The sequence below is a fragment of the Oxyura jamaicensis genome, chromosome 1 (assembly GCF_011077185.1).
Source record: "Oxyura jamaicensis isolate SHBP4307 breed ruddy duck chromosome 1, BPBGC_Ojam_1.0, whole genome shotgun sequence".
Taxonomy (NCBI): domain Eukaryota; kingdom Metazoa; phylum Chordata; class Aves; order Anseriformes; family Anatidae; genus Oxyura; species Oxyura jamaicensis.
Genome location: NC_048893.1, coordinates 41,359,529 through 41,386,974, shown reverse-complemented (window position 1 = coordinate 41,386,974; position 27,446 = coordinate 41,359,529). Strand labels below are relative to the sequence as shown.

General features: G+C 37.2%; 1 protein-coding gene and 1 long non-coding RNA gene across 6 annotated transcripts in view; both read right to left on the bottom strand.

Annotated features, from left to right (window-relative positions):
* Positions 1 to 27,446, bottom strand: part of SYT1 (synaptotagmin 1) — a 354,238-nt gene that overhangs the window by 15,377 nt on the left and 311,415 nt on the right. The window lies entirely within an intron of this gene.
* On the bottom strand, positions 1,193 to 27,446 carry LOC118171567. The gene is made up of 3 exons (XR_004753259.1): positions 19,989 to 27,446; positions 4,638 to 4,645; positions 1,193 to 1,202 (listed from the first exon to the last, which is right to left on the bottom strand). It is a non-coding gene; the product is annotated as an uncharacterized LOC118171567 (long non-coding RNA).

The following is a 27,446-nucleotide window of genomic DNA, read 5'->3' as shown; positions in this document are numbered from 1 at the left end:
TCAACATAGCTGCACATAGGCAAAACAAACAGTTTTAGAAAGCTCACTGTGGGTTGAACCAAGAGGAAAATGCACCTTAAGTTTTGGCTGTGTGTAAACACATAATACCCTGGTGTAAAAGCCAAGCAACTTAACCCAACACATTGTAAATGTGATTATATGCAAACTTCAAGCATCAAAGCAGTAAACCATACTCTTCTGTATTTGCACCAAAAAGGGAGCCTGATTGCTCATGAAGTTTGAATTTAGTTATGAAATACAGCATGGCATTGTAAAACTTTAATATGCTAGGGAAGGGGAACAAATAACAAATAAAGAAGCACCTGTAATATGTAAAATATTATAAAACATATGACAAAATATACAGATGGAAAGAATACAGCAACAACTAAGATGATGGAGGCATTAGCATCAAAAGGTGGAATGTCATTAACTGGGGTTGCTGATATGGGCAGACTGTCCAGTACAGGAATTCAGACAGAAACCAAAGCAAACTGGTAATATTTCAGGCAGCAAATTCCAGCAGATTGCTGAGTCTGAATTTATGTAATGCCTTTTGATGCTATAGAGAAAAAATTAATTACATTTCTATTTGTTAAAGTGGTGGTACTGAAAATAATGGAAAGAAGATAATACATAGAGGTTTAGAGAGATTCAGAGTGCTGTCCTGAAGTGAACTGGGGAGGAGGATGGGGGAACACACACTGACTGAGGAATAATGACATACAGAAGAGGGAAAGAGAGAAATAGAAGCACATAATATAGAAAAAAAAAAACAACACAAAACCAAGGAAAAAGAACAGGTCGTGTAGGATGCTTCAGCAGAAAAACAGGAACCAAGTGTATAATGGTTCATCTAGCTGGACTGTTTGTGAGTACCTGGAAGCCCTGCAGTGCGGGGCTCCCTATCTACCCAGGTCATTCAGAGAGGGGTACCAAGATTTGGGGCAGGGAGACAGAAGAACAGTACTTCTCTTGAAGACACGTGCTGCGTGGTGGAGTGAATCCACAAAAGCAACAACAAAAAGTGAGCATGTGAGGAGTGTCAGGTGGAACAGATGGAATTTGGACAGACCAGGCACCTGGGTAGGAAGCTGCTTCAACATGCCTGGAAAAGTGCTCGGGAGAGGAATTACACTTCACCTTTTCAAGTCTCTGATGTTTTACTCCTGCTGTGCCAGCTTAGGCTTTTCTGGTTTTATCTATTTTGTTTTACAGAATAAAGCAACCGTCTTTTTCTCTCCACCCCTCTTTTGCTGATAGCCAAGAGGTCAAACTGCTAATTGCTGACTAAGGATCTTTAGACCCCTCTGTTAGCTAAAGGGATCTGAATGTCTATTTCCAGCATCCTGAGGCTAAAAGATACAAGAAACAGGTTCTCAGTCTGCTCTGCTGAGAAGAACATTGCATTTTGAGTGCTACTATTGATAAGTCAGTGGAGCAAAGGCTGGTGCCAGGTCTCCCTTCTTTGATGTGAGTGCCTTCGCTTGCCTTGCCTGTGCAATCATCATCTTCGGGCCTCTGTCATATTGAATATCTGTCCCTGTGGGTATTTGCTGCAAATAGCTTCTTGCCTGTGCACTGGAGGATGGTGCGACTATCAACATTTTAGGAAACTTGATTGAAAGAAGCCCAGGGGGATTTACAAATTTTTGTTAGTCAAGAGTTTCTATTTGTCTGTTGATGTTTCTCTGTGCTTCCAGGCTTAAGTATGTGGGATGACTGTCCTGAGGAAGATTACCGTGCCAGACAGAGACAAGGGTGTGGAAAGGCACCTGAAAATAACTGGAAAGAAGTAAAGAAAGCAATTTCTTTCATGTAGTGGAAGACTGTGCCCATAGAAAGAATGATCTGAAAGGAATTAATGACCACCAGGAAGAAGTACAGCTAATAATCCAAAAGAATATTTTGCCACAGCCAAGCACTGAGGTACCCTTACTTAGGACAGACATTGTGGAAACTGCAGTGGGGTAGGGAACAACCTTCAGTTTCAATTTTCTGTCTCTGGAAACAATTGAGACAATTTGCCCTTCACTTTTAGTGTACTTCCAGCAGACTAAAAACAAATTCCTCTTTTGGTTACTTCCTCCCACCCCCATGAAAAAACCAAAAGGCACCGACACTAAAAACCCAAACCCAAGTAGCTGTGATGCAAAACAAGTCCTAATCTCAAACTGCACAGAGAACAGATAGGAATTCTAATATTACTATCACTGAAGTGAGTGGCAGTATTCACTGAAAGGAATTAATCAACACTGAAATACAGAGAAACTCTGTTAAAAAACAAAACAAACAAACAAACAAAAAACATTCTAGCTAGGTTATTAGCAACATATTGTAGCAAGAATTTACATTTTGTGTTATGGACTACTCATGTCAGCATTGCCACAGAAAAGTTTCATGGCTTGACTGCACATCAGCATTGTGTCACTGAATTCTGATTGTCTTTACAGGAAAAATGCTCATACACACTGCTTGGGGGTAATCAGAGGGCTAGAAGAAGCATACTCAAAAAAAGACAAAGGCAGTGATAAAGGCAGCCTCATACAAAACACTGAACTATGATAATTACGTCAGATTTTTTTTTTTTTTTTTTTTTTTTTTTTTTTAATTTCAAGTGCAGCAAAACCAGTTATAACTGCATATTCCACATCCTGGTGGCAATTGAAGATAATGTTACATAAATTGGAAGGAAAAGCAAAGGATAAAAAAATAGGAAAGCAAAGCAGCATTATCTATTACCTGCATGTTACATAAACCCGTAAGGAAAGCCTCAGTTCACACAAATGAGTCATAGGAAAAATGCAAAAAATTATACTGAAAAATAATTGATTTTTTAATTTATTTTAAAAAATATTTCTGATACTTTACAAATGGCTTTTCTCATTCAGGTAAACATTCAATCTTAGACAATGTGAAAGAGGTATGTTTTACGAATCAGATGATTAAACTAGAAATATTGAGAGCTAATACTTTGGGAACATTGCAGTACAGAAGGAGTAAAAAAAAAACAAAAACAAAAACAAAACAAAACAAAACAAAACAAACAAACAGAAAAACAAACAAACAAACAAACAAACAAACAAACAAAAAAAAAAAAAAACAAAAAAAACTCTTACAACATCTGTGAATACCAGCAAAACAGGCTGGCATGAACTCTTCACAACTGAGAAACCAACACCAGTTATGCTTTATCAAAGCTGATATTTATTTTAAGAGGATATCAAGACTTTCCAACATTAAATTCATCAGTGCTTGTATAGAAGGGGAGTCCATGAGACCTGGTTTTCAGTCTCAGTTTGAAATATCATTCCTAGTACTTTTTCTACCTGAGAAATTTATATTTGTATAAAACTCAATTCTCATTTTGCTTCCATTATTTTTTTCTGTTAGATTAGAGCTACATGATTGCAGTCCTGCTTTTAGCTTATAAAACATCAATTTAGAATTACTAGGAGAAAATAAATAGCTCTCTTCCCCCTCCTTCCCCCCCTCCCCCTTCTCAACACACTGCATGTCTTTTCAGCCTAGTTTTGGTATGTATTTTCTTATATAAACTTATAGTCAAATTTTGGCACCTAATTTAGTGTGATTCACAGGATCAAAGTATTTGCTTCCTCAACAAATATAACACCAATCTGAAATATGAAACAAGTAACCCATGACACAGATATGTATTTGTGCCCTTTTAGACACAGAAACCACATGAAACCCTTCCCTCTTGTCTGCCCAGGGCAAATCCAACTAACAACAGTTTGCTTCTTGGTGGTGAGAAGGAGACTCCTGGAATACTGCAAGGCAAGAACTGTGTCTACCAAGGTCATGAAAGGGGCTATTCCGGAACGTGTTTCCAAATATTGTTCTGAAGACAGACTTTATCTTGGATGAAATTTAAACACAATTAGGAAAAGCAGATCAAAAGAAGATTTCCTTGGGAAGGGCAACATCTTCATCTAAATCTCAGCAACAGAAGCTATTAGATCGGTTAAACTGACAGGCAGTTTCAATTGAGTTCAACTATGTTACATCTGTTTAGCAAAAAATGACAACTAAGTGAAAACATTTTGCAGTATAACAAAAAGTTTTGAAAAGCCTGAAGGTCAAATTTTGAATTCAGGCCCTTGCAGAGCAAGGGCTGGGGGACTACATTCCTGTTGACTCCACATAATGAAAAGCAATGACCTGAAACTCAAGCCAAATTTTTACTTAAACAAGAGTAACATCTAGATTATGCCCAGGGTTATGTAAGTTATGAAGTCCTTGGTAGAACAAAAAATTTACCTTTCTACAATGCCCTAGAAAAGTTACAAGAAAGTACAAGACAAGGAGGTCTCTGTGTTGCAAAAACAACGCTATGGGGCATTTAAAGGCTATAGTACAAGCCTTTGTCTTGTCAAGGTAGACTATAGTACAAGCATTCAAGGCCAACAGCATCTGCAGTACGAATGCTCTGCTGCTGACAGGAGACCAAACAACTTGACAAATGGCAATATTAGATGAAAGATGGAAGTACTTCTGAGAACATCACTAGTAACTCATGCTCCAGTGTACCCCAGGCTTCTTCAAATTCTTGCACCCATTTAATGGCTACAAATGGATATTTGACTGACATGTTATGGTGTGTACTCACTGTACACCACTTTAGCTTAAAAGGCAGTCAAACACAACATAAATGATCAGAAATCCAAAGCTACATGATAGTTTTCAGCTTGGGTACCTACTACAAATTTATATAGCAGCTATCCAATTTGTTACAGAAGTGGTGGAGCAATCTGATCTTGTGCTTCACTGAGAAGCCAGATTGCACTGTGCAGCTTCACAATATTTTTGTGTGCTACTTCACTGAAACAAGATCTGGATGTAGTCTAGTTATGGGATCATGTTCTATAATCAAACAACCCAAGAATCCAAAGAGCACATATGAATTTCACAAACACTTTGGCTCTTCATAATTGAAAGTAGGAATATTTGAAATGACAAGCCTGAGTGTGAGGTTATTAGATGAGTAGGAGGAAGAAGAGGATGACACAGGAGTGAACTTAATAAGTGTTGTTATTTGGAATCAATAGACTTCAACAATGGTAATGGAAGAGTGGATGACACTGTTTCCAAGCAAGGTCAAGGCTTGTTGTGTATAATTGAGAATATAAATAATTCCAGCAAAACTAAGCTGGAAAAACAATACTCTTTTCAGGCAATGTTAGCCACATTTAGAATAGATTTTCAAAGATATTAAGTATTTGAAATTGTAGATGGGTCCATTGGCTGCTGAAAGCTTGGATGGGTGTACGCTTTATTTGGTTAAAAAATTGGCTGGGTGGCTGGGCCCAAAGAATTGTGGTGAATAGAGTTAAATTCAGTTGGAATTCAGTACTAAGTGGTGTCCCCCAGGGCTTGGTACTGGGGCCACTTCTCTTTAATATATTTATCAGTGATCTGGATGATGGGATCAAGTGCTCCCTCAGTAGTTTGCAGACAACACCAATATAGGCATGAGTGTTGAGCTGCTTGAGGGTAAGAGGGCTCTGCAGAGGGATCTGGATAGACTGGACTGGTGGGCCAAGGCCAACTGTATGAAGTTCAACAAGGCCAAGTGCTGGGTCCTGCACTTGGGGCACAACTCCATGTAATGCTACAGACTAGGGGAAGAGTGGCTGGAAAGCTGCCTGGTGGAAAGGGACCTGGGGGTATTGGTCAATAGCTGACAATATGAGCCAGCAGTATGCTCAGGTGGCCAAGAAGACCAATAGCATCCTGGATTGTACTGGACATAACGTGTCCAGCAGGACTGAGGAAGTGATTTCCCCTTGGTACTTGGCTCTGCTGAGGCTGCACCTCTAATACTGTGTTCAGTTTTGGGTCTCACTACAAGAAGGACATTGAGCTGCTGGAACATGCCTGAAAAAGGGCAACAAAGCTAGTGAAGGGTCTAAAGTGCAAGTCTTACAAGGAGCAGCTGAGGGAACTGAGGTTGTTTAGCTTGGAGAAAAGAAGGCTCAGGGGAGACATTATTATGCTGTACACCTACCTTAAAGGAGGTTGTAGCAAGGTGGAGATTGGGCTCTTCTCCCAAGCACCAAGTGATAAGGCAAGGGGAAATGGCCTGAAGTTGCACCAAGGAAGGTTTAGGTTGGATATTAGGAGACATTTCTTTACTGAAAGAGTTTTGTGGCATTGGAATAAAACCGGGGAAGTGGTTGAACCACCATCCCTGGAGGTCTTCAAGAAATATGTAGATGTAGAACTTAGTAGCATGGTACGGTGGCAGACTTGTCCATACAAGGTTAAAGGTTGGACTAGATAATCTTAGAGGTCTTTTCCAACATTAATGATTCTACAATTCCATGATTTTCAAAGGTACATAGCTCCTGTTAAAAGTGGTAAGAATATAAAGTGGTCTGTTCCCCTGGAACTTATGCCTTCAGGTTTTCTGTGGTAATTCTGATCGAACACTTTTCTGCACTAGTGAATACGTGTGTGACAAAAGGCTTTTTTGTGTGTCTGTAAATAATGAAAGCCAAGGCAGTCACTCAACAGCAATAATAAATAGTGAAAATTCCTTCTGTTTCATGTACATCCCAGTAAAGGCAATTAGCAAGCAATAATATTAAGTTTGTGGATTTCAGAAAGACAAAATATTCTCCTGTCAGAAATGAAAATCACAAACATTAAAAAGAATGACCTAAAGACAACTGAGGTTTTAATTAAAAAAGCCAGATTTAGCAAACAATAAACTTGCCTTTCTGATACCCTCAGAGGAGAGAAATGGGGAGAGGGAGAGGGAGTACCTCCGGTTAGCTTGCCATTAGCACAAAGGAAAACAATTGCAGGGCTTAGGGAGGATTTAGCTTTAACAAGCGCTTATCACAAAGTCATGTCACTGCACACTTTTGTTCTGTATTTGGAATGAAATTAATTTCCAGCTCTATATTAACCTTTTAGAGACCCTGCTTGGTGGAGGAATTTAATCCTTTGGATCTTGGTACTTCACCAGAAAAGACCATGTTGAGATTTTGTGTGTTTGGCACCTGAAGCACATTTAATTAAAAGGAAACAAACAAACAAACAAACAAACAAACAACTGGTATTCCATAATGGACAACAAATAAGTGTCTAGACTCAAAGTGATAAAGAAAATAAGGCAAGAGGGGAAATCCTAAGTTTTTTAAGCATCTAATTCCTCTGTGCTATAATTAATCCACTGATACTGTGACAGAATGCTTTCAAGCTGTGCATTAGTATAATGAAAATTTCATTGTGATGGAGTAGGTGTTTTCCCCACTTATTGAAAAAAAATGTTTTCTGATGTGTTCAACAAAGCCTGTTCAGCTAGGTAACATAAAACAATTTTTTGTTTTACCATAAATTAAGATGAAAGTGGTGATTTAGAGAGTAGTGAAAGTGGAAATTTTAGTGCATGTGGGGAAGCCCATTTTCTGGTCTTTATTAGTATTAGTGCAACAACTGTCGTTGTTCTTCTCAGCAGGGCTCTTTTCCCATTGCATTCCCCAAGCTGAGAGGAGCCCTCTGGAAGTCATACAAAATCTGCTTTTGCTACCATATTAGGAATCAAACAGAGCAGCAAAAGCCCCTGGCTGAGTGGGGATAAATCAACAGGGAATGCATTTGCCTTCCAGCCAAACGAGTACAGCAAAGTGATTCAGGAAACAAAATAAATAATAATAATTAAAAAACAAATCCTAAGCAGTAGGACTTACAGCTTCTTTATCGGTTTGGATTTTATCATGCTTCCTACTGAAGTGTTGCGAGAAAGTAGATTTGCAGATATGAGAAAACCCTGTTCCTTACTTTTTTTTTTTTTTTTTTTTTAAAAATATTTTTTATACTATGGAGTGAAATAATCCTTAGATGCGTATCAATGACCAGCTTCAAATGTTTTTATCACATCCTTTTTGGCTTGAAAGGCATCACTATACTGCAGTGCAGCCAGTATAAATTGCTCTCACTTTACTGACATAAATTTCAGTATACAGTAACTGTCACTCTGGCCCTTCCACTGCAACTTCCCCTTGTCGTGGCTGTAGTCAATTTTTTCATGGGTCATCAGCCTTGTAGTCCATTGGAAATCTCACCTCAAGTAGAAGCTTTGCTAAGGGTTCAGCTCTTTGTGTGTACAGGCAGAATAGGGGACTAGATACTGTACTTCAGTACGTGTGTATGGACTTAGTTTGAACAGTCTTTAATAGAGAGGGTCTGTAAGATACCTAATCCATTACACTATTGGTGAAAGGATGTAATTCCATGTAGATATGATTGAAATCTATAGATTTTGTATCTATTCTGCATGAATGAGGTAAAGTCATGCCAGTGCATAGCCTGTAATATGTGATAAAGCTTTACTTCTATTGTAACATACTTTGGGAGTGTAAACTTGGTGTAATGAACTTTTCTATATCCATACCTTGTTCTAACCCTCAACCATTAGGCTCCAGTGACATCCCTTATCTTACACAACCAAGACGAGTAGAGAGATTTCCCCACAGAATTTAATTGAAAGGGTTGTAAAGATAGTGGCAGAAATTCTATTTTGACCATGGAAATATTGCCACCTCTTTTGAGACAAGAGGTGGTTTGTGGAAGGAGGTAGAGTAACAACAAAAAAAGAAGATTGTATGTATGCCTTTCATTTGTTTAGGGGAAAGAAATTGGCAGGATTTTTTCACCCAGCATATTGTCACTGTATAAAAATAAACAATGGCTGAGGGAATGAACAAACAGGATGGCAGTCATGCCTTTCTATCGCTTTTGAGACAAGAAAAAAGCTGCAGTTTCCTAATTATATACTACTTCCCCTCAAGCATACTGATTTCATTCTTATCTTTTCTCCTTTCTTGCTCAGGCTTTGTAGCTGCATGCTGTTGTTAGCTGCAAGTGTGTTGATTTTCTAAAAGCTGGTCATAACTAGTCAAATATCCCCAAACTATATGAACATTAGCAAACAAAAATTGTGCATATTACAGTGAAAATTATGGCAAGATACTCCTATCCACCCCCCAAAAATACGAAGGAATGACAAACAAGTTGAGAGAACATGCTGGTATCTTTTACACTACTGGCGCTGCCTGCCATGCTGCAGCTGGCCAACTCTTCACATGATTTGCCCTTTGCCCCATACTCAAAACTGGTAGTTTATCCCTTGGGAAGATCAACTTGTTCACTAACAAGTGGTGGAACATCAGAAACAGATAGGGTGTCACACCATCAAACACTTGTCCACCCTGGGGCCTGGGACAGCCCCATGGTTATAGCTACATGCAGGCTGATTCACTGAAGAGCAATATGGTGGCAATCCAGTAACTCAGCCTACAATGATCTTGCTTATAGTTTGTGTTCATTTTTATTTTTTGGCTGGAGTGAGCAAGGAGGTTGCATTCTATCTTCTCAGTTTTGTTTGTGGCTTTTTTGAAAAGCTGGGGCTCTAAGTGGGAATCTAAAAGGAATAGGGTATGGTGAGGCTTGAAGCTCTGTTCCTTCCCATTCTAGGTTAGGGGACTTGTATCTATACTATTAATTGAAATTAGACAAAGAGGATACACAATTTACAGGTGACCCAACTTTGCATTAAATTCATTAGATTCTCCTTTGCATGACAGTTATAACATCGTCTGTAATAAATATTGCCCACCCACAAAGAAATATTGTTCAATTAAGAGTTAGTGTATAAGGAATAACATGACATTGTCAGCAAAAGTTGCAGATTACAAAAAAAAACAGTGAAAAGAAGTGAAAAAATATACCTTTTATACTGCTACAATTTTCTGTCAATTAACTTCCTCAAATCAACCAGAAATGAAAAAAGGAATGGATGGGATATACTCTGAGTCTTACTAGCACGTTTGGTATCTTGATTAGATTTTCACAAAATAAAGGCTTAAAGTGCATTTAAAGCTTCAAAGTGAGCTCTGTTGTATAAATTTGCCTACAAGTTATCCACTGCACTGCACCACAGCATTTCAGATTTATTTTTCACAGCATACCTCTCACTCGAACCATGGCAAATTCCAGACAGTGCTGTAAGCAAAACCCACAGAAGCTCAGAAGCTTTTGAAAGGCTCAGTATCTTTCTGCTTCTCCTGGAATTATCAGTGCCTTTGTTTCATAAACTTTTGAACTTTCCATAAACATGTCTTGGCATTTTAAAGTACTGTCCTTCACCCAATGCCAGACGGTGAAAATACAGTAGATTACAAAAAGATTTGACATTTATTTAAAAAATACCCATATACCCCAACTTTATATGTTTTACTTTTTTTAAGTAAAGAGGTGACTTTTCCAACCATTTCTAAAGGATTAAAAAGCCTGCTGTGTCATCTCACATATCTTCATTCAGTCTCTAATGCAACCAGAGAGCACAAAGCCTGAGAGAAAGCCTTTTATCATTTGCAGTTATTGACTGGGCCAGAATACAGTATTAGGTACCTTAGAAACTTTTAGCTAAAACTTCTTTGCTTTGAAAAATGGCTGATCTTGTAAGTGAAAGAAAGCAAGCATTCTAACCTTAAAAAGGTTGTTATTATTATCCAGAAATCTAACACATTTTAGGGAAAAATCATGAGGGGTACTTTAAATAACCTATTTTCTACTACATTGCTACAAAAGTCCAAAAGTTCTTGGATGTTCCAAATACACTAGGATGAAAGTTGCTTTGGAAGAATGTTGGCTGCCTTCAATGACAAGGTCTTTTATTTAAAAATATATATGTAACAGAAGGCAAAGGCAATTTGAAAAATCGCTGCTTCAATGGGAGTAAAAGCAAGTGTTTTGTTCTGTAGCTCTTTGTTGAAGATGCAGCTGATCTTAAAGTTAAGGGTTTCCAGCAAAATGTTGGTCCTTTTGTTGGTCCTCTTCTCCTCCCAGCCTCTTGCAACTGCTAGTGCATCTTGGCATTCACAAACTAAAGTAAGAGGTAAAAACTGATATTGAACACTGGAGTAATGGCCAAACTAGGTGCTAAAGAGTCTACAAAAAAATCATATAAATTGTATACTTTATATATAAATTTGTAACTTTTACTTATATAAAATATATTTTAAGAACCTTTCTATTTACTGTTGGTTCTGGGGGTTAGGTTTGCTTTTGCATTTTTCTTCTCTTTCCGTATGGACTGAACCTGGACTTTATTCTAAGGACTATTTACTGTCCAGAGATATCCTACTGAAGAACCAGCATCCAGCTCCTGTAAGTACTGTATCATTAGTGAAATGAGACTGTAAAATCAACTGTATGCAAACTTTAAGAATATTGTACTGCTGCCAATTCTTGTGATTTTATCACAGTCCTTGAGATATAGAGTATATTTCTTGAAGCTTTAGTTTCTCGGCTTTATGTTATCATATGAGATTCTCAGCTTTCATTTCAAATCAAAAATAACATCTCTAAACCTCATGGTTAGAAATAAAAGTCTGAAAGCATAGAATCCAAAGCTTCAAGTCAGGAATTATTTATTTATTACTACTTAAATGTGTTGATTTTTAAGCCAACAGAAAAAAATTTGAGAATCTGGGTTTGGCAATAATGATAATGTCCTCTAATTACCAACAACATGCTATAAAAACTGAGCCACTTGTGACCTTTTTTCTTACATCTTATCTTAGTTCCCATTTCAGCCATTGTCAACATGCAATGATAAAAGCTTTAAAAGCATAGCCAGGAAGGCCTTTTACCAGTAGTTTTCCCTGACATTTCTCCCAGGAAATTTTCAGAACAGAGTGATGTCAGAATCAGTCAAAAGAAAGACTTGAGAAAATTCTGGGAGTCCTCTTAGGATGGTGACATCCCCAAGTGATACCCATGCTGAACTGGGCAAAACATGAAAACATACAAAGGAAAACCACCGGAACTGTACTGGTTGACTCACTATCAGGTCAGCATGAACTCATCCACACAGGTGTTCTCACAACTTTGGTAAATATTTTTCTAGCTACTGTAGTCAGTGTTACACTGCTTTTACTGTTGGGAGAACATTTATCACTAAATTTCCTATAGCCCTCTTCCAGCTGTAAGTGTGATAGAAAGCTCCTTTGTCAATTATTATTTATGTTTCCTCCTGGGGAGAAAATAAAGCAATTGACTAATCAGACAAAAGTAGGGTTTTGAAGTGCTGGACACAAGAAACCTCCCTGCAGTTTCCACAGCAAACTAGCTGTGCCACGTAATTCTCAGATGGTGCTTGTTTATTTGGCCTCAGTTTTGTCAAAATCCAACTTAGAGCTCTGGCGAGTGTGAAAGAAGGGTACAAAGCAGCTGCTCTCATACAGTTAGGAGGAGAGCAGCACCTGGCTTATGTTCTTACTCTGAATCACTCAGAAAGAATCTGTCCTTCTCTGATGGTCAGAAAGCGAGATAAGCAGGATAAAAAGACTCTGTCTGCAGTTTAACTATTATCCTAGAGATTCCTTACTAGTCTGGTATCCCTCACCCTGATGTACAGTGCTCATGTGACCTCTGTGTTTTGTCGTGCTCAATTAAGATGAGGTTTCTTGCCCTGATTTATTAACACAGATCAAATATTTGGATCACCTTAGAATCATAGAATCACAGAATGGTTGGGGTTGGAAAGGACTTTAAAGACCACCTAGGTCCAACCCCTCTGCCACGGGCAGGGACACCTCCCACCAGACCAGGTTGCTCAAGGCCCCATCCAGCCTGGCCTTGAACACTTCCAGGGTTGGGACATCCACAGCTTCTTACATAACCACATTTATCCTGCTTTCATTTTATGTCTGTAGAAGGTAACTATCTTATATCTGTTTACACTGTGGATCCACCTCTAAAAGTGACTTTGAAGGTGGAGTAAATATCTAGTTCATCATTTTATTACCTCGGTTCATAGCACAGGGCATCTGACTTCCACTGACAGTTGCCCATGACTGCAACCTGAATCGAGACTTTTTCCTCCAGAACTCAGTGCACAAACTACCTTGTTGTTTATTTCTCATTGGATTTTATTTTTTCTTTTAAAAGCAAAGCAGGAACATTGAGACCAGCCAACCTGATCTTTAGCATACATGTGCACTATTTTGCCAAATGATTACTTCATCGAGTTTGTATCTCTTGGGATGACTCTCTTATTACCTACATTATCAACCTTCCACATCGCTCTGAGGTGCTTTGATAGAATTTAAAGAAATCCAATAAGCACAAAAACCTCTTAACAGCTACAAGTATCTCTGAAAATGATATATTCTTTTGCTTCTTTCTGTATTGATTCTGGAAGTTTTAGCTTATGTGGTAGCATTTGCTAATGACTTGGTGTTCACTATTTAATGTTAAGAGGTAAAAATAGTCTAGTAACACAGCTATTGTAGAATACAAAAATTTAGTAATTGAGAACAATTATATAGTTGTTCTACATTACATAAAGTAATGCCTTATAGAAGCCCTCACAGCTATTACAAGCTGCATATGTCACGACACATTCAGCTTGGAAGAGTGACAGTACTGAATATATTCAGCTTTGTCTAAAGATAACATCTCTCTTTTATCTGTTGATATCTGTAACTTTTCCGAAATAAAAAAAACCAACAACAACAATTAGAATAAGAACTGGAAAGGTTCTCTCTATCGTTGCGGTGGTTTGCAGGTCTTCCAAAGAGCTAGATGAAAACATGATTTGCATCCTGGCAGAATTAATCAAATAGAATTGGAAGAGATCAGCAACCCATTCATATCCAGGCCTAGAGTCAATAAAAAAAGTTGACTGGTTTCAAACGAGATACCTATTAAGAACTGAAAGAGGCTAGCCAGCTAATCTCTGCATCATCATTCCCCCTACTTTTTTTTTTTTTTTTTTTTTTTTTAATCATGTAAAGAAAAGGGGTTGTGGGTGTTACAGTGTATTTGACCTTTTCTTACAAAAAACAGAGAAAGAAACAGAAAGAAGAGGTAGGAAAGGAGCATTGAACATAATGGTTAAGAAAGATACGTGACAGGTGGGTGAAAACAGTTGAAATCTTTCCTCCAATGAATATTTAGTTATTTAGAACAGTAATTTGAGCAGAGTTAATCTCTAGGAGGTAGTAATGTAGCACAGGGGGGACTCCCCTGGGAAGGAGGAGATCTGGTTCCCTGCTCCAAATGAAGTTTACATGCTCCAAATGCTGAGTTTGAAAATCCTCCTGGCTGCATTTGTTCCTAGGAGTAGAAACTTTGGTACCCATAAGGGTGGGCAGTAAGTTTGGAGGAGCTAAAAGAGTTTTGAGAAACTCAAAAGACAAGAACTAACTCTTTTTCTAAACTGTTGTCTTGATTCCCTAAATGCTTCACTGTAAACACTGTTATTTTCATGCCACTCTTTCCTATAATGGATATATACATTTTCTTTCCACAGGCACTGTTTAACAGTCTTCCACTGGCATGATAAAGTAACTTTGTGTTTTGCACGAACAAGGCATCCCAGATTGGATTTACTGGCAATTAAAAATGCTGCATACAAAAACTCAAACTGAGAAACAAGAAATGGCTGAGTCAATTGCAGACTGCAGAACAGCAGCAGAACAAGCACTTGGGTGAGCTCTGCAGTGGCCATGAGAGGTAAGACAGTGGGATTTTTGTTTGACTAACAGCTGTGTGTGACACACATAAAGTAAAGACAGGGCACAATTACAACCTTTATGGTCATTGAAGCACAATTCCACAGCTAGCGCTCAATAGACAAAGACCACTGATCAGTGAAAATTATGTGGTGCTCACCCCCAAGAGAAGAAGAAGGACCACATCGTGTTACATATTTAGATGCTAACCAGCACCCTGCTAGGTCCTGATCCCAGACTCAGCTCTCTGGCAGTTCCCATGCCACAAAAACCAATTGTGCTGCCCAAAACTGCCTTTGAAGCAACCCCAGTGAGAGAAGAGTGAGAAAGTGATTCTAACAAAGCAAAGAAAAGAAGGCACTTCAAATTACATCAGATAATTTAAAATTGTGCACAGCTCCCTGCCAGAATAAATGGGTACATCACCATCTTTGGTGAAATTTTATCTGTTCAGATAAGCGGAGAATTGGGCTGATAATGCCCTACCAGACAAAATTATGTAACTACTTCTCTGTAAAGGTTAGCTTTGTTTTCTTTATAATGGAATTATCGCCACAAAAACAGTTATTTAGCCACTTTAGTTATAAAACCATGTAGGAACACCACAATTTCTATCATCAATTCATGATCGTCTTTCATTATTATTAATTCCAATAGTGCTATACAGTGATAATGAATCACAACAGGGGCACTGTTTTTGTAGCACAGTATATTGTAGCACAGTTTATTGTAGCACAGTATAGCCACCAGACCTGAACAACTTCCTGCTACATTAGGATAATTGGATAATTCGCACACACTTTGTCTTTTTTTTTTTTTTTTTCCCTTTCATATTTTTGTTCCATGTTTTATTTTCTGTGCTTTCAGCTTCCTAATCTGAGCAAAACCAATGATAATATTTTCCTCTTTGATAAATGCCCTAGTGACATCTCAATTCATTTTCATATCAATCTGCCTGTTTCAGGTCAGATCAATAGTCAGACCCACTAGACATGTCAAGACCAGCAAGCGAAAAGGCATACTTATCAAAACTTGAAAAGTCAACTCTAAATGTACTATTCAATATTTTAAGCATCAGGAATGCTCCATAAACAAGTAACATAGCATACTTAGTTGTTCAAAATAATGGGATTATGTTTTGTTAGACCTGGTCTCACTGCTTTGCATCTTGCTAAATTATTTACATCCATGCTCAATGAGTATAGAGTGGTGCCTTTACAGCCCGGTTGCAGTTCATATCATCTTTCACACACAGGTACATGACTGAACAAGTCTTTTGTTGAACTAGAAAATCAGGTTCATGTTCAACCCTTGACCAATTCTGTAATAATCATTTTCCATCTTGCAATCTGATGTTCAATTCAAGGACTGAGGAGAGATGAAAACTGTCTTTTTTCCTCATGAGAATTTGTCTGGTTCAGATCTAAACATCAACAAAATATATGTTAGGAATGTGTTGTCTTCATTTATTTGTGAATAACTTTTTACTTGTTCTTTCTTCCTCTGTCTCTTGAGGGTAGTCCCCTTCTGGCATCTAAAAACCCTGCCATTATCTTGCACTGGAGAAGTTATTTACTGTTGAAAATGTTAACCTCTTTTTTTTGCAATCTACTGCTCACACATATTAAGCAGGATAGATGCTGCATACACTTTTGAAACCTTGACAGCATCACCCTCAAGTCTATGGATATATATCTTTTTCAGTATGAGAGATATGATGCAAATGCACAGAGAAAGACACTCTAAACTGGTTTACTGTTATAGGCATTTTCTTTTTATTAAGTGCTGTGGCATCACATCTTTGTTTGTAAGAGAATCTGCTAATATATTACTGACTTTTTCATACTGTCCTAATTTTCTTAGCATATAATTTGTCAGAAATAATGCTCACTTGACTTTGATCGTATGCTAAATTAATTACGTTTTATGGATCTTATGTTTCATTTCTCTTCAATTTGAATACTGAACAATGTTGGAATCGAGCTTTACTATAACATTCAAAAGACAACCTAGTGGTTGTTTTCCATATTTAGACAATATTTTGGTTACAGTAAAATGAGCATTTTCATAGCCATTTAAAATGCTTAAGTGGGGCAGAGTAACTTTTTAAGAATGGTTTAAACAGTCATTAGTTCATGAGGGATCTCCACGCACATAAGCCCAAAGACTCTTGTTACCTCAGATGTTCTTGTGCTGTTACCCTGTTCCTAGCTCCTGCTAGCTGCCTTTTGTAGCCTCATGTTGCTGCCTTGTATTTTCTCACATATTTTGCACTCCCAGGAGGGCAGTGTAGTATCTGCTTGGCACAAGAAGCAGGGCTGCCTGAACAAAAAGAATCTTCAGCTATTTCCTAATCGCATTTCTCTTAATCATGTAATAATAGGAAATTCTTATTCTCTATACTCAGAGGTTAAGTAAAGATTGTAATAATTCTCAAAGAGGATGTCTTTATCTTTTCTTGGAAATCTTACCCATGAATAGAAAATAATGAAAAGAGGCCATTTTAGCTGTTGGCCATCTTCTTGATATACGTTACAATTAATGACTGTGGATTTTATTATTATTATTTTTTTCCTTTTTATTTTTATTTTTTCCCAAATTACAGCACCAAGCTCACAAGTATTCCTTACACAGGACTAGAAAAAAATGGGTTTTCCCTTGTTTTCAAACTTCCTTTGCAGCATATGATAAACTGGAGCAATTGCTCTATTCAAATGACGTTCAGAAATTTGGTTGGATGCTCATTCTGAGATCAATACAGTTCTAGAAAGGGATTACAATTCTACTCATTCACATATAGAAATGTCTTTGTCATTAGGTTTCTTTCAATAATTTTCATTTTCTATGCGTAGACAAACAATAAGATATAATCCTTGCCCCAAACAGTCAGCAATACAAATACAGCCTATAAACATTTTATGTATATAACATTTCTCTTCCATCTCATAAGCTATTATCAGAATATTGATTTAAATAATTTCTATGAAAATATTCAACAATATGCAGCTTGTTTATTCAATGGTGGAATAAGTAAAATCCAGTAGTTAGCAGCACTATATTACAAGTGAAACAATAGAAGTATTGATCACTTTTTTGGGAGATTGCTTAATTGCTAAATGCATTTATAGGCAGAAACAACAAATTTTAGGTAAGTTGGCCTTTTCCTTTTAGTTATCTGATTGATCCTTGAACTAGCATGGCAATATTTACATGACATGAAAGTCAGAATTTACTCACAGTTGGAGGCTAGTATTCACACTGCTAGTTTACCATTATAAACTGTCTCTTTATACAGCCTAACAGAGTTGGATCCTGATCCATGACCAAGACTACTGTGTACAAATAAACAGTAACAACATGATTGCTGTGTTGATGAATTATAGGCTAAGCTGACAGGATAGTCTCAATTACTATTGTATTGAAGATTTTGTTTTCTGCATAATGAAGACAAGATGTTTTTATTTTGCTGTCTTGAACTTAGGCAGCTCTTAACAGTTATGCCTAGCTTAGTCCAAGTTGGGTATGCAATACTGATATTTCAAACTCTCCACAAATCACTCTCTGAGGATAATAATCAGTTGTAAAAGGAGAAAAAACAAACAATATTTCAGAATTTTGGTATTAAACACCCTCCAAACAAATAAAGTGAGAAAAATAGTTTGCATAACACAGGAGAATGCCTTTTAAGTGTATCAGATAAAGAGTAACACATTTCTTTCACACATGAAAACAGAATAGACATAATAAAGGTATTTGTCACTCTCCCAGTTCTGTGATGGTATGTTCTGTGAGGCATATTAAACTAGCACTATAAAGGCTGGATGCAGAGTTCTTCAAAATCAAACTATCTCTATATAAAATTTTTGTTTTATCTTTTCACTTGCAAGGTAATTTGTAAAGTGAAAAGATCAGGATTCATCCAAAATAATTGAATTGCGTATAAAATGGCATCATTATTGAAGAAGACATAAAAATGGGGAAAAGAGAAAACCATGCAAAAGGTATTACAAAAACGCTTTGTACTAATTTTTGTAAAGCATGCCACCTAGCCAAAATAGATGAGAAAGCATTTGCAATTACTGGCAATAGGAATGATGGAACTGATAACTGAATAAAATGCTTCCATTGAGTTCCTTGGAGCAGGAAAACACTGCTAGCCACAGCTACATATAGAGCTGTAGCTGTGAAGGTGTTCAGCCACCATGGAGTGCAGTCTCCACACCTCCATACCACTTCCAGTGTACATGGTTCCCTCAGTACCCCTGCCAATATCTACAATCAGTCAGAATTTCCACCAGTTGCAAGTTACTGTTGCTCAGAGAAGTAGCAGGTTTCCAATATAAACCTAATAACATACTGAGCCACATAGCAGTTTCATTTTCCCTATCTCCAAGAACTCCAAGACAATCATGTTGTTTATCACACAAGAAGCAACCATGTGTAACCATTTTTTACTTTATTTTGGAGAACTGTATGGTATGATACCAAGTACATGGGTATAGATTTTTTTTTTTTTTTCCCCTCCAAATAATGAGTCCCAAGCATCCATGGACCAATGAAATACTGTGGATTTCTAAACATTACTGTAAAGTCTGACATAAGTCTCACATAAGTCTTAAAGCATTTGGGTAATAAACCTTAACATTTTGCCATTGTTCAGTTGAAATGCCATCAATGCTTGACAAGCTAAAAGACTTTCACTTAACAAAAAACTCTGCACCAAAGTTTATTAAGTCTATGTATACATATATTTACATGCATATGCCTGGTCAGATTGGCCATATATGATGCGGAATGCTGATTTAATGCTCTATGGGGGAATGTTTATTCATTTCTTTCAGTCTGTCTTGGTTATAAGATCTTCAAATTATTCTGATTTGGAAGCAGTGTGGGAGTGGGGGAGGACAGCTCCTGTTCAGTACCAATCCTGCTGGAGTACTACTCCCACACATAGGATTCATATAGTAATGAAAAGCAGAATTTACAGGTTTGTATTTACTATATAAATAAACGTACACCATATATTATTGACCAAATCACAGAGCGTAACAAATTGGAACTCTGTTCACATCTTCATTTGTCATAACTATAAATTCCAGTTGTTCTTCTTGAATTATTTTTCAACCATACTTACTCCTCTACTTTCACCTCTATTATCATTACAACAAGAGGTGTGCTGTTACATATTCAAAAAAAAAAATAAAAAATCTTACACATTACATGTTTAGTCATTTAAGTCATGAAGTGTTCAGCTTCACAATATTATCTCTATTTCCTACATGAAGTTGCACGTATCCTCAAACACACATGGTGGACTGTCTCAGCAGCACAAATTTCCTTATAACAATACAGTGCGATTCAGCAACATTTGCCCAACTGAAAAGCCTTTAAAAAATATTTTCTAATCATTAGGCTAGATGCCGGACTGGCTTACACCCTTTACCACTACTGGATGATCCACAGCTTCCTGTCTCTGAGAATCAGTTCAGCAGGAATTGCTGTTCCTTCCCTATACCAAAGAAAGAAGATTGCAACTAACTTCCCTGGAAAACACAAGCCTAGTTCGCACAGTTTAAAAAAGCAGTGGTGTTATCTACTCTTCAAAGGTTACAGTTATCTAAACTTACCCTAAGGGAAAGGATTCCCTCCCCCAAATAAATGGCTGTCTTGCATACTCAGATCAGTAACAGCTCCAACACTTTCTGCTCAAACAAGCTAAGGTCTTTAGACAGGTCTTTGCAGAACGAAATCGATCAGAAAAGTAGAAAGCCTTCCTGCAGTCTGGGGAGTGTCTGGATTGCACCATTCAGGACGGAGAACCACAGCTCAGCAGCCTTGTTTGCAAGGTCCTCCTTTCCTCCTCCATGTGTCCCGCGGGGCATGGGCTGCAGGAGCTGCCTGCCATCCTTCTTGTTCTGGTGTTCCTGCAGCCTTACAAGGCTCATTGTATTGCTTGACTATAAGCACATACATCTTATGACCGTGACATTTTCTATCCACAGCATGCAAACAGATAGGAAGGAGATACCAGCACTTTGGTCATGTCGTGAGCATATTTTCAGTTGCATGATAGGAGAAAGATTGGAGAATTTAAGCCCCGCTGTGCTCCTATTCTAGGTGAATAGCTGCTTTAAATTGCACTTTAAGCTGTTTGGAAGAACTGCGAATATGTGAAACTGCAATGCAGTTGTTTTTTAGTTTTCCATCTATTTTTGTATTTCATTTTCTAGCTTATCTTGTTACATAAACTGAGCCTATCCCCACCCACTATTCAACATCCTTTATTTCATATCTTGTTTTTCACTGATCTTCTCTTGATATAGTTTTTTAACTTTGGGATATTTTATTTTCAGGACCTTCAATTATTTTATTACTATTGTGAACGATTTCAGTCCTCTCTAAAGCTTTCCTAGATTGTTCATTTTAATTTAGTTTAAATATTTTGGCTGATTTCAAAGAGTTAACAACTGATATCTTGTGCTGTTGAACAAAGTATTCTTTTGTCTACCTGTGCATCAGTTTGCTCCATGCTTATGGGTAACTAGTAACACAAGTCTTAAATACATGGATTTGAGGTTAATACAGTCAATCAGAGATTTGAGATTAATGCAGTCACTCTATCTATGTAATCCAATCAATTTGTTCATGTTTAAGTATGTTTGTATGTTGTGATAGCATTTGGGTACCTCTTATAACTAAAATCTAGCACTAAATTAATAACACCCACAGAGAATTGTCAGGCCCCAATTGCTTGTGTACTGCTGCTGTCACTAAACTGAGTAAATTGTCTGTCTGCGTTGCAGTACAGACAGTGGGGATGATGTATTGTAATGCAGATTCCCGTCCTGTGCATTAGCATTAGCATTAGCATAGCGGCTCAGCGTATTAAGCATTTATACTGTGCTAACTTAAAGAATTGGCTTCATCCCCATGTAATACACAACTAATAATTACATTGAAAAGCCTCGAATTAAAGCTCTATCTGAAAGCTTTCCAGACCTGCTGAATCCCAAACAAGGAATGGTCAATGTCAAGTAAAAATTAAATTAAAAAGTGTTTGATAAAAACCTTAATTAAAAGTGTGTCAGAACAAATACACCTCACTTTATGTCCTGAAGCCCATTAAATTTCAATATGACAAAGTGCCACTAGGCGTGAATGTCAGAGATTCAGTGCTGCTAGAGATTCAGTGCTGCTTTCCCCAAAGCCCTTTTTGGCCTGAAAACTTCCCCTCTGCATTCTGACTGTCTCTGCAACAGGAAGGCAAAGTGGCATCTCAGGAAACTTGTCTCTAAAGCCCCCAGGAGTGCAGCTAGCCTCTGGGAGGTGGCAGAGAACAGACACAGGTATTAAGTGTTCCCTGCTCCTGGCATACAGTGTGCTACCAATGCTGTTTGCATCAGCTTCTGGGGAGCTGGCAAAGACAAATAGCAATAATAGTATTGGCCTTCAGTCCTTTTAGCATTGAGATTCAACGAGCACATGAGCAAACAGCCACAGCCGGCTAAGCAATGAAATGTTCTGGCCCCGAGATAAAGGACAGCAGCAGCCTTAAGAGCCAACGTAACTTTAACCAGCAACAACCAGGACAACTCCAAACCATCTTGAAAAGAGTGAACACTACACCCTCTGCCCCCAAGAGGCAATCAGAATAAATCCCTGCAAAATACTCCACTAGTTTCCTCCTACAGAAACAAACAAACAAACAACCAAAAAAAAAAAAACACACTTATTTTCTTGTCTCAGACTAATCTTGGATGGGTCACACATTTTTAAGACCTATGTTTTAGGTACTAAGGAGAAAGACTGGAGGATCGCAGAATCTAATTGTAAAATATATGCTGCAAAATACTAGGAGAGTACTCAGGCCACTCAGGCCATCACAGGCACAAAGTTTTTTTTTTTTTTTTTTTTTTTTTTTAAGGACAATTAGACAAAGTAAATGTTTTCCATTTCAAGTAAAAAGCAGACAGCTTTTATTCAGTTATTGCTAAAAATTAATGGACTAATATAATGGAAAATCAATGTTGTTTTCATATATTGGTATTCTTGCAAACAAGGGTATCTTTATAATTTTTTGATAACAAAATGTTGAATAATACTGTTCCCTGTTATAAAAAATACCAGAGACATATTCTCTAAACCTGTGGCAAAACTCTCAGAGAAGAAACCCAAAAATCATTACAGCACTCTATAATTACCTTATGATTTTATCAGTGTGTGTGTCGGCAGGAGCAAGAAAGAGACTGCTCTTCACACAGACAATTCTATCACAACAAGGCTTACAAAGATATTAATGTAAAAGCTTCTCATTGTCTGAAAATCCTTTGCCATGGCAACTTAAAATCAGCTGCTTCCAAGTGATTTTAAAGCTCAACCGTCCTTCGCAGCCCTTGAGCTGCAGACCCGGTATTTCAACCACAACTATTAAATCTTCCTAACAGGTGTATACATTATCTCTACAAAGACCTGCATGATGAGCAGGTCCATTTGCCCTGCAGGGACAAGTAATCATTGTGGGTCTCATTCGTGACAGAAATTATTGTATCAGAAACCCTGCATTCAAATCACTCAAAGTCTTGCACACAAACTCCCAGAATGGCTAGGGCACTGAGATGTTTTTTGCATTACAATGAAGCTTCTTTTCACCAAACTGTATTTTTGTGCTGCTTTTCACTTGCTGACAGTATTGATCTTCTTATCATCTTCAAGGATAACTGATAAGAATTATCTGATTCAATGGGAACTTGAGACAGTTTCAGTTACAGATGTACCAAAATTTACTTTGAAATCTACAGATGCTCTTCCATTCAGCCAGTGAGACTGAGTACACAGATAAATCAAAAAAAAAAAAGTGTTACAAATTTGAACTAGAGAATTGCGTACCTCAATTTCTGTAAATATAAAAAATTGCAGAGAGTACATTTTCAGCTGTGAGCTTTTATGCTGTGTTGGGCTAATGGTTCTCAGGCTTGTGTATCACAAACAGTGGCTGTAAACAAGTTAACCTCCCTGACAAAATACCTGATTCCACACATTTCATAAAGACTGCTTCTATTTCCTATTCACCCATTAAATTCCTAATTCACGTTCAGGCAAGAAAGAATAATATTTAAATTTCTGCTATGTGGTTTTGGGGCAATTCTTTTTGGGTTATTGGGTTATTTGCATGATCAAACTGACTGGAGATCTTAATTAAGTACAGTTATGATGCAAAGAATACACAGTCTCATAGGCCATGTAGTCTCAGGTAAGAAAGGGATCTATCTGCATACAGATTGAAGAAGCTGAGAGAATCTCAGAGCTCTAGACAAAAGAAATGGTGAATTTACTTAGGAGATTCAAGACTTACTACTGTTATTACTGCCACAGCAGCACTCAGAGGCCTCTTTCAGTTGGACATTGGCTCTATATGATAAGAAGCATGTCCCACACAAATATTCAGACAAATACAATTGATTTTTTTCTATTTTGGTTTCGTTTTGATGCCTTAGAAAGCCAAGAGTACTTAATAGGAGTACTTAATAGTCTAAGCTCTCCTTTAAATAATATTTTTATCGGCTTTTGGACAAAAGAGCTGAAGGGAGTGAGCAATATGCACATTTTTCTTCTGAGTGCTCCTTTTCAGATATGGCTATTCAAGTAATCTGAGGGGTGGTTAAATCCACACGCAACTCTGCTATTTCCCTATTGACTGCATCTGAGAGACTCAAGTAAGCATTAACTTAAGCCTCGAAACATCTACAGAGCCTTAAATATTAGACTTTTTTTTTTTTGAATTTACCCTCCAATTCATTAAAAAAAACAACCAACCAACCAACCCAAAACCCTAAAGAACAGCACAACAACAACAAAAGCTTCACTGTGCTGTGAAAGATGTGTAAAAGAGTTTTTAGTACAACTGAGAAGCCATTCTTCTTTTCAGTTTATCAAGACTTGGCCCTGAACTTCTCATTCAGTGAAAATTTGGTCACTGTGACTGACTGAATCAGGAAAAGTTGATTTACAATGTACTTAAAAGCCTAAATATGTATGGGATTTTCAAAAGTACATTGCTAAGTAGCTATCAGAGAAGGACTGAAAATCCCACCTGAACTCCAATCCTCTGTATCCAAACACATAAATTACTTAACAATTGTGGACAGATGTCTACACTCTTTTTAAAAAAAATTCATTTTGTAAAATTCACTATTTTACTCAGTAATTTTTTTTCCATAGTTAAGTGCAAAAACTGCTTGTATGTGGATATCCCTTCTGTCTTTTTAAAATCACCTGTCTCTCACAAAGAACTGAATGCCAGTTGTTTACATGTGCAAGAAGATGAATAAAGATGTACCAATGGCCTATTCATGTCCGGAAAAGAAAGAAATCCAAAACTCCAGATACCCACTGAAGCTCAATTCCATAGACTGTTCTTGTTTGAAATAAAAATGTTAGCAGAATTCCTGGTCATTTTAGTAAGGCTTGCCATACCCTTCATTACCTTTAATTTATTAGCATGTTATCTATTGAGCTTCATGCTCATGACAGAGTAGAACTGGAAGTCTGATGTCAGCATATGCTGTGCTGTCAAATGAGTTGATGTAAAGCTTGAAAATATGCATCTGAACCAATGTTAATGCTTCAGCTTACCAGGACTTTAGAGAGGAAGAGGCAAGCTTTATGTGGATTTAGTGTGGCTATTGAAAAGTTTGTACTGTTCTACAGTTTGTGTTTTATGACCATTGTCAAAACCACGATGTGACTGTATTTCAGCTTGCTCGGTCTTTGGTGATGCATAGCTGGCAACTCTTTATGTCTTTTACCAACCTAGAATTATTGCCTTCCTGACAGTTTGCATATAATTTCTTTCAAATACTGTTAACTGGAATTGTTTACTTTTTTTTTTTTTTTCCTTCTTTCTCAATTTCTCAACTTCCCTAAGCATCATTATTTATTATGATACCTGATTAAATATCATGCTAACCTGATTAAATCATTAAATGATTACCTGCTTCTTATATGCATTAATTCTTTTATTCTGATCAGTTTGTGAGATGATCTCTAATCACTGCTTTTTCTCTTTAATAATGCTTGCAGATTATTTAGAAATATGTGCTATTTAGACCTTTTTATTATCCCCATGTAAAAATTCACTGGGAAATTGTTGACAAAAAATAAAATCCACAGACAATGGCAATGTTTCTTGTCTCATAGAGGCAAAAAGGTGGCATTCATTTATATAAAAGCAGAACAAACATCCAGTCAGCAAAAAGTACTCCAAAAAATAGCCAAAGCCTTTACTAATTCTGTATATTTTTAAACAAAACAACATAAGTAAGTCCAAAATCTATAACCTTTTACATGACAAAATAAAAACTTCACCTGATGGAAATCAATCGGACAATTTGTGTATGTCTTATTTGTATGATGTGTTACTCTGTGTTACTGCCAGATTTTACTTCTTAAGATATGTATGCAATTTGACATGCAAGGAAGAAAATAAACATTCACTGTAAACAGAAGGATAAAAGTGGCAGATGGAGATATATGGCTTTTAAACTTATGAAAATAAATAAAAATTAACAGAGAAAAAAAGGCAAAAAAGCATAACTGAGCATGAAAGTTTTGCATATGACCAGAATGATATCTTTCAATGAAACAACATTAGAATTAATATAGAATGCTATGGTACCATATGGATGTTTGGATCTCTGCCAGAAAAATTGCACCATCTGTCCTTTTACCAAAAAGTAGACTGAAATGTTACGTGTTACAGTAAGACTACCATTCTTTTCAGTGTACCAGACATGATACTGACTAGGAAAACACACTTCTCATTCTACTAAGATTAGTAACGATCCCAAGACAGTGCGAATTTAATCTTCATGAATGTGGAATTGTCATTAAACATACTGAGAAGAAGCTTGGAGCATTTCTATTTTCTTTTTCACTGAAGTGCAACATTATTAGAAAATTAGACAGGAAGTCCAAGCTCCTCCATCTTTATCATGCTGTGAGTACCATAACTTTGTGTTGTCTATAGATGGCAGCACTATCAATTTACTTGCTTCACTCTTATCAAACACATAGCCATAAACAGCACACACAACATGCGCTTATACAATGCATCTCATTTAGTTTGCCTGATTGCTGTAATATAAGTCAAACAAACAAAAGAAAAAACACATTCCCCTAGGGTTCTTCACATTTGAAGCAGATTTCATGGAAATTTAACTTGATTTCAGGAATATAATTGAACTAACAATATGTTCTCTCAGACAGGATGTCCCCGGCTTGATATTATGCGGGGCTGGACAGATGCCAGAGCAGATTTAAATGTACCTCAAAGTGCTGGTGAAAAATGACTGGGCTTTTCTAAAAGCAAGATGTATCTGCTGGGTAGGTCAGGCAGAAGTACTGTAGATGATGTAAGTCTTCCCTTCCATTTAACCTATCAGGGCTTAAATGTGCTAGAATTGTAAACAAAGAGAAAATGCAGCAAACAGAGTATAAACAAGAAAAGCCAAAGTGCTTATCCTGTGAATGCTCTGCAGAAAGGAAACCTGCATGCAAATACACAGCAGTGGAATGCTTAGGGACTGTGCTCTATGCTGAAGTATGAAGCCAACAGCCAACAGAGCCAAAATATGTTTTCCAAAATCAGAGTATGACTTACTTTATTCAGATTCAGGGTCTCGCATGCACAGAAAGCAATTAAAACTAGAGAGGCAGTAATGGAATGACTTGGAGCAGCTATATAGATTTTTTTTTTTTTTAAAGTACTAATTCCCTTTATCCAAAGACCAGAAAGATAAACTGACTCACAGCAATAAAATGAGAATAGATTTAAATATGAATCAGTAAAGCATGTTTTTTGATTAATTTGAAATAAAACAAAGTTTTTGTTTGTCT